This window comes from Nomascus leucogenys, chromosome 13, assembly GCF_006542625.1.
Source record: "Nomascus leucogenys isolate Asia chromosome 13, Asia_NLE_v1, whole genome shotgun sequence".
NCBI lineage: Eukaryota > Metazoa > Chordata > Mammalia > Primates > Hylobatidae > Nomascus > Nomascus leucogenys.
The window spans coordinates 106,523,360-106,536,613 of record NC_044393.1 but is presented as its reverse complement, the minus strand read 5'-3'; the positions used below and the strand labels follow the sequence as shown (position 1 = coordinate 106,536,613).

The 13,254-nt window shown below is 53.0% G+C and overlaps 1 protein-coding gene across 4 annotated transcripts in view; it reads left to right on the top strand.

The window, feature by feature from the left end:
- PTPRN2 (protein tyrosine phosphatase receptor type N2) overlaps window positions 1-13,254 on the top strand; it is a 998,301-nt gene that overhangs the window by 228,960 nt on the left and 756,087 nt on the right. Inside the window, exon 1 of one of the 4 annotated variants that reach the window (XM_030826349.1) lies at window positions 8,169-8,188. The exons of the other annotated variants lie outside the window; for them this stretch is intronic. The gene's annotated coding sequence lies outside the window, so the exon portion shown is untranslated. Of the gene's footprint in view, window positions 1-8,168; window positions 8,189-13,254 lie in introns of those variants that run through there. 4 annotated transcript variants of the gene reach the window in all.

Below are 13,254 nucleotides of genomic sequence, written 5' to 3'. Positions count from 1 at the left end.
CAGGACTGCTCCCAGGCAGCGGGGTCCACCCTCAGAGATGGAGCACTGGGGCCGGGGACATGAGTGTCGCCAACATTTTATCCTCCAGAATTTCTCCCGCCCACTGCAGTCCTGGGTGCCCACACCATATTTTCCCTCCATGGCCTGACTGAGGCCTTGGGTCCAAGCTGTCTTCTGCCTAAAGCTCTGTTTTAGGTATCGTCCATCAGCTTCTGGGTTCTCACCTCACACAGCACGATTCACTTACTGACAGGGCACAGGTGCAAACCAACAGGGAAGCAGTGATTTCCAGGGAAGCAGCTGCACGAGCCGGTGCCTGATTTCTCATCAGAGGAGTGCCAGGGTCCCCTGGGCCCCCTCTCCTAAACCCACCGATGAAAGGTGCTGGGGTCTGTTCCTGCACATTCCAAATCGTGCACCGTCAGACTGTCATTTTTGTCAGGACCGAGATCGGGGAGAGCGACCACCTCCAGCAACACAGCCTCGCTTGTTCTTTCTTGGTGAGTTACGTGTGGGGCCTCTTTGATTTTTACATCTCACTTATTCTTGGGCTAGAAAAAGTCTGGTTTTACATGTTTTATGCAATTCCAAATTCCTGTGTGGCATTTCAGCCCAGACTCCAGAGTTTCTTGTATTAAATGCTGGCAAGTATAATTAGCATTCAAGACCTGGGTGCAAGGTGTTGCAAGTGTTAATTTAACGGTAAATTATGTGTCTTCAGTTTGGTCGAGGAGCTGCCTCTTCTGGAGGCCTAAACTTGAAACAGCCCCCCTTGACTGCGACGGGCCAGTGCTCCCCATCAGACGCAGTTCCTGATTGGCTCAGCCCCGCCCCATGTTGCTTCTAATTACTAAACGGCCTTGTTCCTGCTGAAGCCAGCGCTTCCCCAGCCTGGCCTGGCTGGTGGCTTCTCGGGGCCAGTGAGGGGTTGCTGGAGCTTCCCCCGTCTGTGCTGTCCTGCGTCCATCTTGGGTGAGGCCCTGTGCTTCGCTGCTGGTTGTCACGGCTTCTAAGGGCCCAGGTGCTGGCTCCTCGGCAGGGGACATTTTGTGTTTTTGGAAGGTGCTGGGGTCTGACCCTTTCGTGTGGGGTTCTGGGTGGCATGTAAGAGGGGCTGTCTTTCCCTGAATGTGAATTTCTGGGTCTTATCTTGGGGTGTGGCAGTGTGAAGTGTGTGTTCATTGGTGTGTTCACTGGTCGTCTTTGGGAGCTAAATTTAAACTCATCCTGGTGCCTGGAAATGCAGTCTAGACCCTCCATGGAAGCCTTCACCTGAGCTCGATTGTAGCTGTGATTCCACCGGGAGCAGCCGCGACAGCCCGTGTGCCACAAGCCTGGCTGCCCGAGACTCTGGGCAAGCCCTGCTTGCAGGTGTCGGGTGTAAAACCAGAAGTGGGGCTGTCAGATCATCTAATTCCACGTTGAACTTTCCCCTCGTGCTTTCCACGGCGACTGCACCGCGTTACATTCCCCCTGGCAGAGCACAGGGCCCCAGTTTCTCCACGTCCTCACCCACACGGCTTGTTTTCGGTTTTGTTTCGTTTCGTTTTTTGATAGTAGACGTCCTGCTGAGCGGGCAGTAGGTCTCACTGTGGTTTTGATTTGGGTTTCCTTGATGCTGGTGATGCTGGGCGCCTTCCCTGTGCTTTCAGCTGTTTGTACATCTTCTCTGGAGAAAAGTCTACTCAGGTCCCTTACCCGTTTTTAATCAGGTTTTTGTCGTTGTTGTTGTCGAGTTGTGGTTCTTTATGTATTTTGGATACAAATACCTTATCAGATAGATGAGGGCAAATATTTCCCCATTCCCTGGCTGCCTTTTCATGCTGCTAATGGTGTCCTTAGATGCACAAAGGTTTTAATTTTGATAGTTACATTCTTTCTTTTTGAGATGAAGTTTCACTCTTGTCGCCCAGGCTGGAGTGCAGTGGCCCGATCTCGGCTCACTGCGACCTCTGCCTCCCAGGTTCAAGCCATTCTCCTGCCTCAGCCTCCCGAGTAGCTGGGATTACAGGCACCCGCCACCACACCCAGGTAATTTTTTTGTATTTTTAGTAGAGATGGGGTGTCTCCATGTTGACCAGGTGATGGTTACATTCTTTTATTTTTATTCTGAATTGCTTTTTAAATTGTCCCCACCCCCGCTTTTTAAAAAAACACCTATGTATCTTGACTTTACCTAGTTGCCAGTTTCTTAAGACCAGGATTCTCCTGTTCCCAGTCCTGCTCCAGATGGAGTGTCGGTGATATGTGGTTGGTACTGGCCACTCCGCCTCTGAGTCTGTCTCACTGGGAGATATGAAGGTGGCTGAGCAGGGAGACGGTTCCTGTCCCTCTTCGTGGTTCTCAGCCACGAGCTGAGCTGGTCACTGCCGAGCATTTGTGGATGAACCTACAAGGTCGTTGCCAGCAGCACCTGGCCTGAGCTGAGTGACTCGCTCTGTGGTTCTCTGCTTCCATCAGGGTGAGCTCCCAGCTGGAGCAGATAGCCCAGAATCAGTGGCTCCACATAGGGGTATCATTCCCGGCTCATTCCCACAGCGGGGGCGCGGCCCTCTGTCTAGAGATGCTGCCTCTTCTGCAGAGAGCACTGGGCGGCATGTGGTGTCCAGCCGCAGACCACATTCAGGGACTGAGGAACATGGAGGCCTCTGACTCTCCCGTGTCTGGGTCGCATCATGGTTGCTCTTGTAGGGCACACGTGGGAGAGAACGACTCACCTGTGGTGCTTAAGTCCATGCAGAGCTGGCCATCGGCATGTGCTGGCTGTAAAGAACCCAGCACTCGTCCACGCTGCCTTTCTCCTTCCCTTTTCAAGCCCCCGAGGACTTAATTTTTCCTGGATCTTGGTTCAAGTGACCACGATGATGAGGTTTCCTGAGCTCCCGGTGGTGGGGAATGGTTGATCCTGTTTCCTTACCTCCCTCATGGGTGCTAAGTGTCAGTCAGACTTTTCTGCAGCTGCCCATTCCTCTGGGCTCCAGAAAGGCACCCAACCTCTCTGGGCTCTAGTTTCTCATTATGGAATGGGGACCATGACAGTTTATGCCACTAAGGGTTATCATAAAGATTAGCTGAGTTGACAGTGTGTGTGAGTGACGTCTGCAGGCGTCAGCTCTTATGGTGAGAGTGTGGGTGTGAGTGACGTCTGCGGGCGTTGGGTCTTACGGTGAGAGTTGCCATACAAGGACCTGAGGATTTTGTGAGTTGATTGCAGAATAGGACACTCTGCCAGTCACTCCACGTAGCTATGGTGACCGCATTTTCTCAGTCAGACGCTGGCATCCACAATCTAAAGTGAAAGTGAGGCTCCGTAGAGGACACAGCCTCGAGCGGTGAAGTGGGACCATGTGGACAGATCTTGGGGTGCGACTCCCAGGCCAACTCTGAGCAAGTTCCTTAACCTCCCTGTGCCTTAATTTCCACATGGTGTCAATGGGATAATAATACGCAGTGTCTCAGTCCATGAAGGCTGCTCAAAGTACCACCTCCTGGGGGCTTAGAAACAGCAGACGTTGATTTCTCACAGTTCTGGAGGCTGGAATCTAAGGTCACCACCCTGGCAGGGTTGAGGTCTGGTGTCTGGCGAGGCCCCTCCTGGCTCATCCACGGTACCTCACGTGTCCTCATGTGGCCGGAGGGTGAGCAGTCCTTGGGGCCTCTGTAAGGGAGCTGATCCCCCACGAGGCTCCACCTCCTCGCCTCTCCGCCATCCACCTGCTCACACCAGCACCCGGGTCTGGTTTCAGCACACAGCCCTGTTGCACAGAGGAGGAGACTCGTGGGCTTGGGGTGGGGGTTTAAGGCGTCCTTAAAGGTAAAAGGCTGGGAAGTGCTGGGTGCGCTGGTGCTCAGTGAGGGAGGCATGACTGGCTGTGTTCTCGGCACTGTCTTCACTGTCCTCCCCTCCTAGCCTGCTCCTCACCTCCCAGAAGGACCTCCCACCCACCACGCTTCCCCCTGCCCTGCCTGGCCAGCGTGTGCCTGGGCTCCTCAGTACTGCCGGCTGACGCCCTCAGACACCTGTGGCTTCTGTCGTGTGCTGCCTCCCTCGGGGCAGTGGGCTGTGCGCTGCTGGATTTACCGTCCCAGGCCTCACTGGGATCCCCGGGTGGTGGGAGGAATGGAGGCCCTGCTTGTCACACAAGGGAAGCTGGGATCTCCTGGATTTACCGTCCCAGGCCTCACTGGGATCCCTGGGTGGTGGGAGGAATGGAGGCCCCGCTCCTCACACAAGGGAAGCTGGCCTCTCCGGACAGTGAGGCTCCTGCTGTGGGAGCAGGTGCTGCCCAGACGCGGGGCTCCTCCCGCAGTCAGAGCCTCACGCTGCTCTGCAGACACATAGGCTGTGCTGGCCACTCCCAGGCACTGTCACTCTGTCCCCTGCCTTCTGCTGCCTGTCAGTGGCTGCTCTGAACTGTAACAAAATCCTTGAAAATAAAGGAATTTCCAGCGATATAGGGTCTCGGCTTATCTTCGGGTTTCATTATGGACTAAGCTGCTCAGACTTCACAGCAGTCCTGCCTTGGACACAGCCCACAGATCCAACGGCTCCTTAAATCTGACCTGGGTGTGTGGTGAGCCAGTGCCTGCTTCCTTGGGCCTCAGAAGCCATTGCTGTCTCTCAGGATTCACCTTTGGCCTCCTGGAATTTTTGCAACAGTTTCGACTGGGTGCCATGACAGCAGTTTCTACTCCCTGAGAATAGGAGCACTTTTACAGCTTTCTTGCAGAAATGCACATGGCGGGTGCTTGATCAGTTCAGATAAAGGGCTTTTTCTCCCTCTGGAGAATTCCTTTCAACAGGGCAGTGATTCTGAGCTGTCATTACTTTTCCCTTCTCCAAAAATAGCTGGGGAGATTTTATTCTTGTGGCCACACCCCTGGGGACCCTGACGGAGCAGTGGGCTCCTCCGTCTGTGGTGCTGCTGTGAGAAGCCCAGTGGGACGGAGGGAACCCTAGCAACGCTGCCAGCTCCCTGCAGGGAGGGAACTTCAGAGGCAGCTTCAGCGTCCCAGGGCACCGGGATTTACAGATTGAAGGTACTTTGGTAAGGCAGCCTCCACCTGGAGGGGGACAGTGGGAGAAAGGCAGGGTCCTGAGGGACCCCAGAAGGGGAGGCAGGAAAGAATGAAAGGGTGACCTAGCCTGGTATAGCAGGACACCTGGAGCATGGCGGTCCCAGGCTGGTGAGGGCTCCTTCTGCTATTCTGAGTGTGAGTAGTGAGTGTGTGCATGAGAGCATGTACATGTGTGAGCATGTGAGAACATATAGTGTGTACATGTGCATGTGTGTGAGAATGTGCGTGTGCGAGAACTTGTGCATGTGAGAATGTAAGAACGTGTACATGTGAGAACATAGTGTGTACACGTGCATGTGTGTGAGAATGTGCGTGTGCAAGAACTTGTGCATGTGAGTGTGTGAGAACGTGTGCTTGAGAATGTGTGCATGTGTGTGCATGAATGTGTATGTGTGTGCATGTGTGAGAACGTGTGCATGTGTGCATGTGTGAGCATGTGCATGTGTGAATGTGTATGTGTGTGCATGTGAGAATGAGCAAGTGCATGTGTGAAAACGTGTGCATGTGAGTGTGTACATCTATGAGAATGAACGTGTGTGCATGTGAGAATGAGCATGTGCATGTGTGAAAACGTGTGCATGTGTGTGCATGTGTGAGAATGGATGTGTGTGCATGTGAGAATGTGAGCATGTGCATGTAAGAACGTGCATTTGTGAGAACGTGTGCATATGTGTGCATGTGTGTGAAAACGTGCATGTGAGAATGCATGTGTGTGCATGTGCGTAAGAATGTGTGCATGTGAAAGCATGTGAGGATGTGTACATGTGTGAGCATGTGTACATCTGCATGGGAGAATGAGCATGTGCATGTGTGAAAACGTGTGCATGTGTGTGAGAATGTGGATGTGTGTGAGAATGTGGATGTGTGTGCATGAGAACGTGAGCATGTGCATGTGTGTGAGAACGTGTGCATGTGAGGGCATATGTGAGGATGTGTGTATATGTGAGAATGTGTGCATGCATTATGTGGTTGTGTGTCTGCATATGTGCATGTGTCTGCATACATGGTGTCTGCATGGTGTGAATGTGTGTCTGTGTAGGTGGTTGCTTGTGCATTGTGCACACATGTGTACAAGTGTGCGTTAATTCTCCTGCTGTACTGGGCAGCAGTCCTGGCCCCTCCCTGTGGCCGACTGAGTCTGCCACTGGCATCTTAATGCCTGAGCCAGAGCAGGCCTCCCGAGCCATGTCTCCGATGAAGAACCGGCACTGCAGGGAGGCAGCCACGAGGGGTCACTGGTGCTGCTTGGTCCTCACTAGCCACCCGGGTGACCGCAGCCTCTGGGCCTCACCTTGTTTGGCTGCAGGGAGGGCGTGAGTGACAGACCAGCTTGAAGAAACACAGCAGGGTGCCATTGTTTCATCAGAGGCGGCTGCACTCCCTCCCTGGCTGCTGGACTCAGGACCCGCGTTGGGTACAGCCTGTGGGGCCCTAGATGTGACCCGGTTCTCCCTGGAAAGCGCGCCCTGAGCCCTGCAAGGTTGCTGTTTCTAGGCTCTGGGTTCAGTGCCTGGGACACCCCCAGGAGGCCGCGTTCTCCTCCTGGGCTTCCCGGGTGTGTTCCCAGGGAGCTGCTGTGAGACTGACGCCCGTTCCTTTTGTCTGGGTGGGGTCAGCTGGCAGCCGCTTGAGCGGATGCAGTTGGTGTTTACTGTAGCCAGTATTCTGCAAACCTGAGTGTGTGTCTCAGCGATGGCTTTGCGACGATTCTAGAAACGGTTGCGGTCCCTGCCCAGCCCTGGAACATGCTTGTGCTTGCTCTGCCGGGGCTCTGCCTGCCCCGTGGTTTGCTGCGTGTCTCTTGCCTGCTGTTCTTGTTGGAATACAGCCTCTGACGCTTCTCATCTGCAAAGGCTTCGTAATTGGGGTGCCTTTTCTGCCCATCCCTTCTTGCTCACAATTCAAGAACTTTGTTCTGATAGTTTCCAGGGAGCTAAGATAAATCAGTTTTCACGTGCATGCCATTTACCTTAATATACTGTTTACACAAATGATTGAATAGGTACGTGCATTGTGGTTATTTCAAACAATGCCCTAAGCTAATTGCCTCACTTTGAAATACTAAATTAAGTGATCATATTGTATTAATTAATTCCCAAGTCCTGTTATATTTCCATAAATAAATAAGAAATGTAAAAAAAAAAGGCATATAAGTAAAAGTAGGTAAAGATATTAGAAAAAGGGGAAAAGAAGATGGTTAGTTCACTGGAATCTGTGCCACAGGAGCCTGTAAGCAAGAGGTGTCCTTGCCCAGGAGCTGGTCGTGCTCACGCGTTTTTGGTGGAAGGAAGATGCTCCTGGCTGTGGGGCCCGGGGGACCCTCTGTGATCTCTGTGGAGAATTGTGGGGTAACGCAGTGAGCGACGTTTCTGAGCAGACGCACAATTAGAGTCTCTGGGCCATTTCTCCTAGGATACCCTCTAGGGCAGGCCTGGGCGTATCACCTAAGCAAAGTGTGGCAAGAGCACTTTCATCACGGGGGATCAAAGCCACCTTGTTGGGTTCACAGCTTTCTGGTGCTCCGATTACATGGTTCTGGGTCAGTGCCATGGGTGTCACGGAGAGTGGAGGCTCAGTATCTCCAAGCAACAGGACCCTCTGGGGCACCCTGGGCAGCAGAGCCCCACCCTTCCTCTGAAGAACAGAGGTCCACTAGGATCACCTGCTTCACATATGGAGCTGGGGATGGAAATGCTGGGGGTCAGTCGACCCTCTGAGCCCAAGCAGAGAGTAAGGGACGGGGTGGAGGCGCACGGCCACCTGAGAACTTGCGAGACTCACGCCGGCCCCTCCTGGGGCGCCCCCACCACCAGCCCCTTTGGTCCCCAGTGAGTCTTTCATCCAAGTGGGTCATTCATCCAAGGGGGTGAGGACTTCTAAATCTATGTGAGATTTCAACAGATGAGGCTTCTAGCTGACATCTCCGTTTTCTTTTAGACAAATGGGAAAACACCAGTTATAGTCACTCACTAACATCCTCTTAGTCCACACCGGGTGCAAGGCACCGCACCAGATGCTGTGGGGGTGTGAAGAGGCTGCAGCTGTGATCCCTGCCTTCCAGGAACTCATGGTGCCACCGGGGAGAGGGTGATCCTGCAGGGTGGTAGAGGTGAGATGCCATCTTGTCCATGCGGAGACTGTGTGTGAGCATATGCGTGTGGGCATGTGAGTTTGTGCATGTGCGCTTGTGTGCACCTGTATATGAGTTAGTGTGTCTGGGTGTGTGCGTGTGCACATTTGCAAATGTGAGTGTGCACGTGCTCCTGTGTTTGCACAATCAAGTGCATGCAAATGAGTGTGTGCACACCTGTGTGTGTGCATATATTGGAATGTTCACGTGGGTGCATACGAGTGTGAGTGTGTGAGTGTCCCGTGCATGGGAGAAGTGTGTGAAAATGTGTGTGTTTGTGCATATGTGGCTTTACACCACATGTGTGGTGTAAAGTTGGAGGGAGGTATGCAGCCCCGCAGACTAAATGAGAATAGAAGTGGGCTGGAAGCTTGGTCCTGGAGGAGGTCTGTGCTAGGCCTTTATTTGTGTTTTGGGGACAGTGACGCTTGTGAATGAAATTTCTTTGGCCTGTGGGAACAGTGCTCTAAGGAACACTGGTTAAAACAAATTACCAAGATAAATGAGCTCTTTTTCTGATTTCTCCAAAAATCCAACAACAGGAAATGCTCAATATTTTATCTTCAAATGGAAGAAACTGACCACCCAATTCTAGATTACTGTTAATAAAAGTGCCTCTAAGCAAACCTTTTGCTCCTCAAAGCTTTTGTGTCCATTGTCCTGGGCCCTGTTCATCCGCTGCTCTGCATCCTGGGCGTTCCTTCTCTCACTGTCTTTAGCACTGTCCATTCCGGTCCCAGAGGCAGTGGGGTCCAGCCTTCTGTCTGCACAGTGAAGGGGTTGCGTCCCGGAACTCTGGGGATGTGAGGCCCCCCAGTTCATTGAGTCCCTGAGATCGGGTTCTGTGGGGTCCAGCCTTCTGTCTGCACAGTGAAGGGGTTGTGTTCTAGAACTCTGGGGATGTGAGCCCCCCCCGGTTCACTGAGTCCCTGAGATCGGGTTCTGTGGGGTCCAGCCTTCTGTCTGCACAGTGAAGGGGTTGTGTCCTAGAACTCTGGGGATGTGAGCCCCCCCCCGGTTCACTGAGTCCCTGAGATCGGGTTCTGTGGGGTCCAGCCTTCTGTCTGCACAGTGAAGGGGTTGTGTCCTAGAACTCTGGGGATGTGAGCCACCCCCCCGGTTCACTGAGTCCCTGAGATCGGGTTCTGTGGGGTCCAGCCTTCTGTCTGCACAGTGAAGGGGTTGCATCCCAGAACTCTGGGGATGTGAGGCCCCCCAGTTCATTGAATCCCTGAGATCGGAGTTCCAGGCCAGGCAGAGTTCCTGTTGGGGGACACCTGCCATGTCTCGCCTCTCCCAGCCAGGGCAGCAAGAAGCTTTCCTTCCTGTTTTGGAAAAAGACTCATTCAACAGAACGTCTCCCAGAATATTCCTCTCCCCCACAAGCCTGTCTGTGCGTGGGCTCGGTAGCGTGTGGAAGGGCTTGGTTGCTGCCGCCGGCAGAGGGATGCGTGTTGTCCTGAGGTTCACCTTGCAGATGGCTCCAGTCTCTCCAGGTCTCTGGTCTCCATGACCACCATCCTCGCTTAGCCACGATCCCCTGGGTGGGGCTCCTCCATTCACCAGCCATGGGCTCCTGGCAATCTCCAGCCCCTGCCAGGGAGATCTGTTTTAAAATGCAGACCCATTCAAGAGCCTGCCCTGCCTGGAACACCACCCAAGCGGAGGCGGCCTCCTCTAGCTCCTGGGATGAAGGCCACTGCCTCTGATTCCCGCAGGCTGTGCACAGTCTGCTTGAGTGGCTTGACCGGCGTGGTGCCCTCTCCTGCCTGATCCAGAACTGCAAGGCCTTGTCCCCACTGCCCACTGGGGCTGACCATGGCCGGGTGCTGCCATGCACAGAGCTGCTGTCTCCCCGCTGCCCACCGGGGCTGGGTGGTGCCATGCAGGGAGCTGCTTCCTCAGCCTGGAGTGTCCTCGATGTCCTCAGGCCGGCCGCTGTTCGTTCTCTGACTGCTGGGTGAGGTCGGCACCGTCTGTCAGGCTCTCTCATGCCCTTTTTTGCAGTCCGTCCACAATTATAACCGAACCATCAGTGGTGAACATCTGTTGCCCCAGGATCCTGGAGGCTCTGGAGCATGGAGCCTGCAGTGTCTGCTTTTTCTGCGTGCGTGTTTCCCGGCTGTCCTGGCCTGGCCATGCAAGCAGGATGCAGGGCAGAGCTGTGCCTTCCCTGGGACGAGGGTGTGGGGCGGAGGCAGCCGAGCAGCAGGCATGGCACTGACCTGCTCCTGGAACAGGAAGGGGCTTTGCAAGGCGCAGGCAATGCTGGGGACATAAATGACAAGCCACGTTGATGAGAGCACCCAACGCTGCAGGGAAGACAGAGGGAGAAGGCACGAAGCCGTCATCGAGGAGCGCCTGGGGGTTAGGATTCCACGCAGAGGCGTGGGCAGTGTCTGTTTGCTGGAAGGGTTTATGATGTTGGATTAGCGGCATCCTTGGGCACGCACAGTAAGTTTGGCAGCTAAACACATTAGTGGCTGTGCACATGTGTGTGTATGAGTTAGCAGCTGTGTGCGTGTTTCTGCATGAGGATTCACGCGTACACATATATTTGCACACATGAGTGTTTTGATGGTGACAGTAGCCGAGGACGGGTGGACAGGGAGCCCACAGTTTTCATAGGCAAACCCGTTCTCATCCCCCATGATTTTCAGACAGCCCCCAATTTGAACTCAGTTGCCAGCGGTAAGACTTGGAATCAAGGTTGCGCATGGAATGCCCGTTCTGGACGAAGAGCAGGACCCTGGTTCTGAAAGTCTCATGGACGGGCTCCATCACCCAAGGCCTCCTGCCTCCACTGCGCTGCGGTGACCCACTTCCAGCTGGGAGCTTGGCATGGCCTGCGGGACTGCAGAGCTGGACGGCTCAGTCTGGGCTTCGATGATAGGGTTATGTCGACAGGGTGCAGGGCCATGGTGCACGAAACACAGTCAGAAGTAGAAGAGAGTTCATGAGGAAACCCCGAGCAAGGTCAGATCCCAGGTGGGGTCTTGGCTGTATCCCAAGAACATGAAGGCAGGAGTCCCGCAGAGGAGGGACCTGAGGGTTAGGGGTTCTGGGTAGTTTCTAGGGTGATTAAATGGTCAGCGGTGAGGCGACTTCATGTACCACTTCCCGGGATTGTTTCAGAGGCCGCACTGCACGTCTGTGATGGTGGAGCAGCCTGGCCTGGTGGGAGCTTTGGTTCTCTGGCTCCAGCACCTCTGCTGTGTAGATCACCCCTGGCGTCCCGACGCCGGAGTCTCATCACACCTGATGCTTTCCTGACTGAGACTTCACTTTCCAGTGCTTTTCTCTAGTATGTTCATAGAGAACTTTTGGGGTCCTGCCTATTAGCCAAGTGACCTGGAAGAACAAAGCAATAGTTTCAAAATTCTGGCCACATAAAAATCAATTCTACCAAATGTATTTAGGAATTTCCTTAATTTTCTATTTCATTGCTAGGCATGTATCCGTATTTGGGGGAATCCAGCAGCCCCTTAAAATCAAGCAGGTAGCAGTGAACCTGGGCATGATCTGTGGGAGCTTCTGGGCTCCTTCCTTCTGGTCACACTCTTCTTCAACAAGCCTTATTGCTGAGTATTTACTAGAATAAAGGATACCCATATCATGAAGTCCTTTAAATACGGAGATAAAGATGAATTTCAATATTGAAAAATGCATTGGATAAAAAATCATGAGATACCGACACGCACCTATGACAGCAGCCAAACGCGGGAACATGGACGCAACCCAGTGCTGCCGAGGACGCGGGAACATGGACACCACCGAGTGCTGCCAAGGACGCGGGCGATGGCGGCGCCATCGCGGCTGCTGGGAGTGAAAAATGGCGCGGCCACTGTTAGGCTGATCGTTACTGTGGAGGACAGTTTGGCGTTTTCCTACAAAACTAAGCATACTCTTACCATATGAGCCAGCAGTCACTCGTGTTGGTCTTTACCCAAAAACATGGAAAATTGATATCTGCAAATACCCTGTGAGGGAGGCTGCGTGTGTGTGTGAGGGAGGCTGTGTGTGTGGGAGGATGTGTGTGTGTGAGGGAGGCAGGCTGTGTGTGAGGGAGGTTGTGTGTGTGGGGGGAGGCGGTTTGTGGAAGGCTGTGTGTGTGTGTGAGGGGGGCTGTGTGTGTGGGGGGGAGGCTGTGTGTGTGTATGAGGGAGGTTGTGTGTGTGTGTGAGGGAGGCTGTCTGTGCTTGTGTGTGAGGGAGGCTGTGTGTGTGTGAGGGAGGCTGTGTGTGTGGGAGGATGTGTGTGTGTGTGAGGGAGGTTGTGTGTGTGTGTGAGGGAGGCTGTCTGTGCTTGTGTGAGGGTGTGTGTGTGTGTGAGGGAGGCTGTGTGTGTGTGAGGATGTGTGTGTGTGTGAGGGAGGCAGGCTGTGTGTGAGGGAGGCTGTGTGTGTGTGTGAGGATGTGTGTGTGTGAGGGAGGTTGTGTGTGTGTGTGAGGGTGTGTGTGGGGGGGGGAGGCGGTTTGTGGAAGGCTGTGTGTGTGTGTGAGGGGGGCTGTGTGTGTGGGAGGGGAGGCTGTGTGTGTGTATGAGGGAGGCTGTGTGTGTGTGTGTGGTGGGGAGGCTGTGTGTGTGTGTGCGTGTGTGAGGATGCATGGAAAATATCCCTACTTTCCACTCAATTTTGCAGTAATCTAAACTGCTCTAAAAATAAAGCCTATTAACAATGCACTGGGGATGGTGTCTGTGTCCACTGCATTGAGTACAGGGATAGTCTAAGGCAAAGAGAATCAATGGTTAGTTTATTTCAACTGTCAAGTAGTTAAAATTATTAGCTAAAACTGATTTTAAAAGCACAAACTATATTATGCATTATATTCTATATATTCTAAATAAATATTTAAAGGAAAGTTTTCAAGAAAGTCTAATATATATTATTCTAAAATATATTTATGACATTGTATGCAAGAAACAAAATTTAAAGAATGAGGCTATTATGCTTGAGAAATGATTTGCTTGGAACGTTCCACAATTGATAGGAATTGTCCTGGGCCATTTTTCTTTATGAAAAGCTGAATGATTTCATGAGTTTG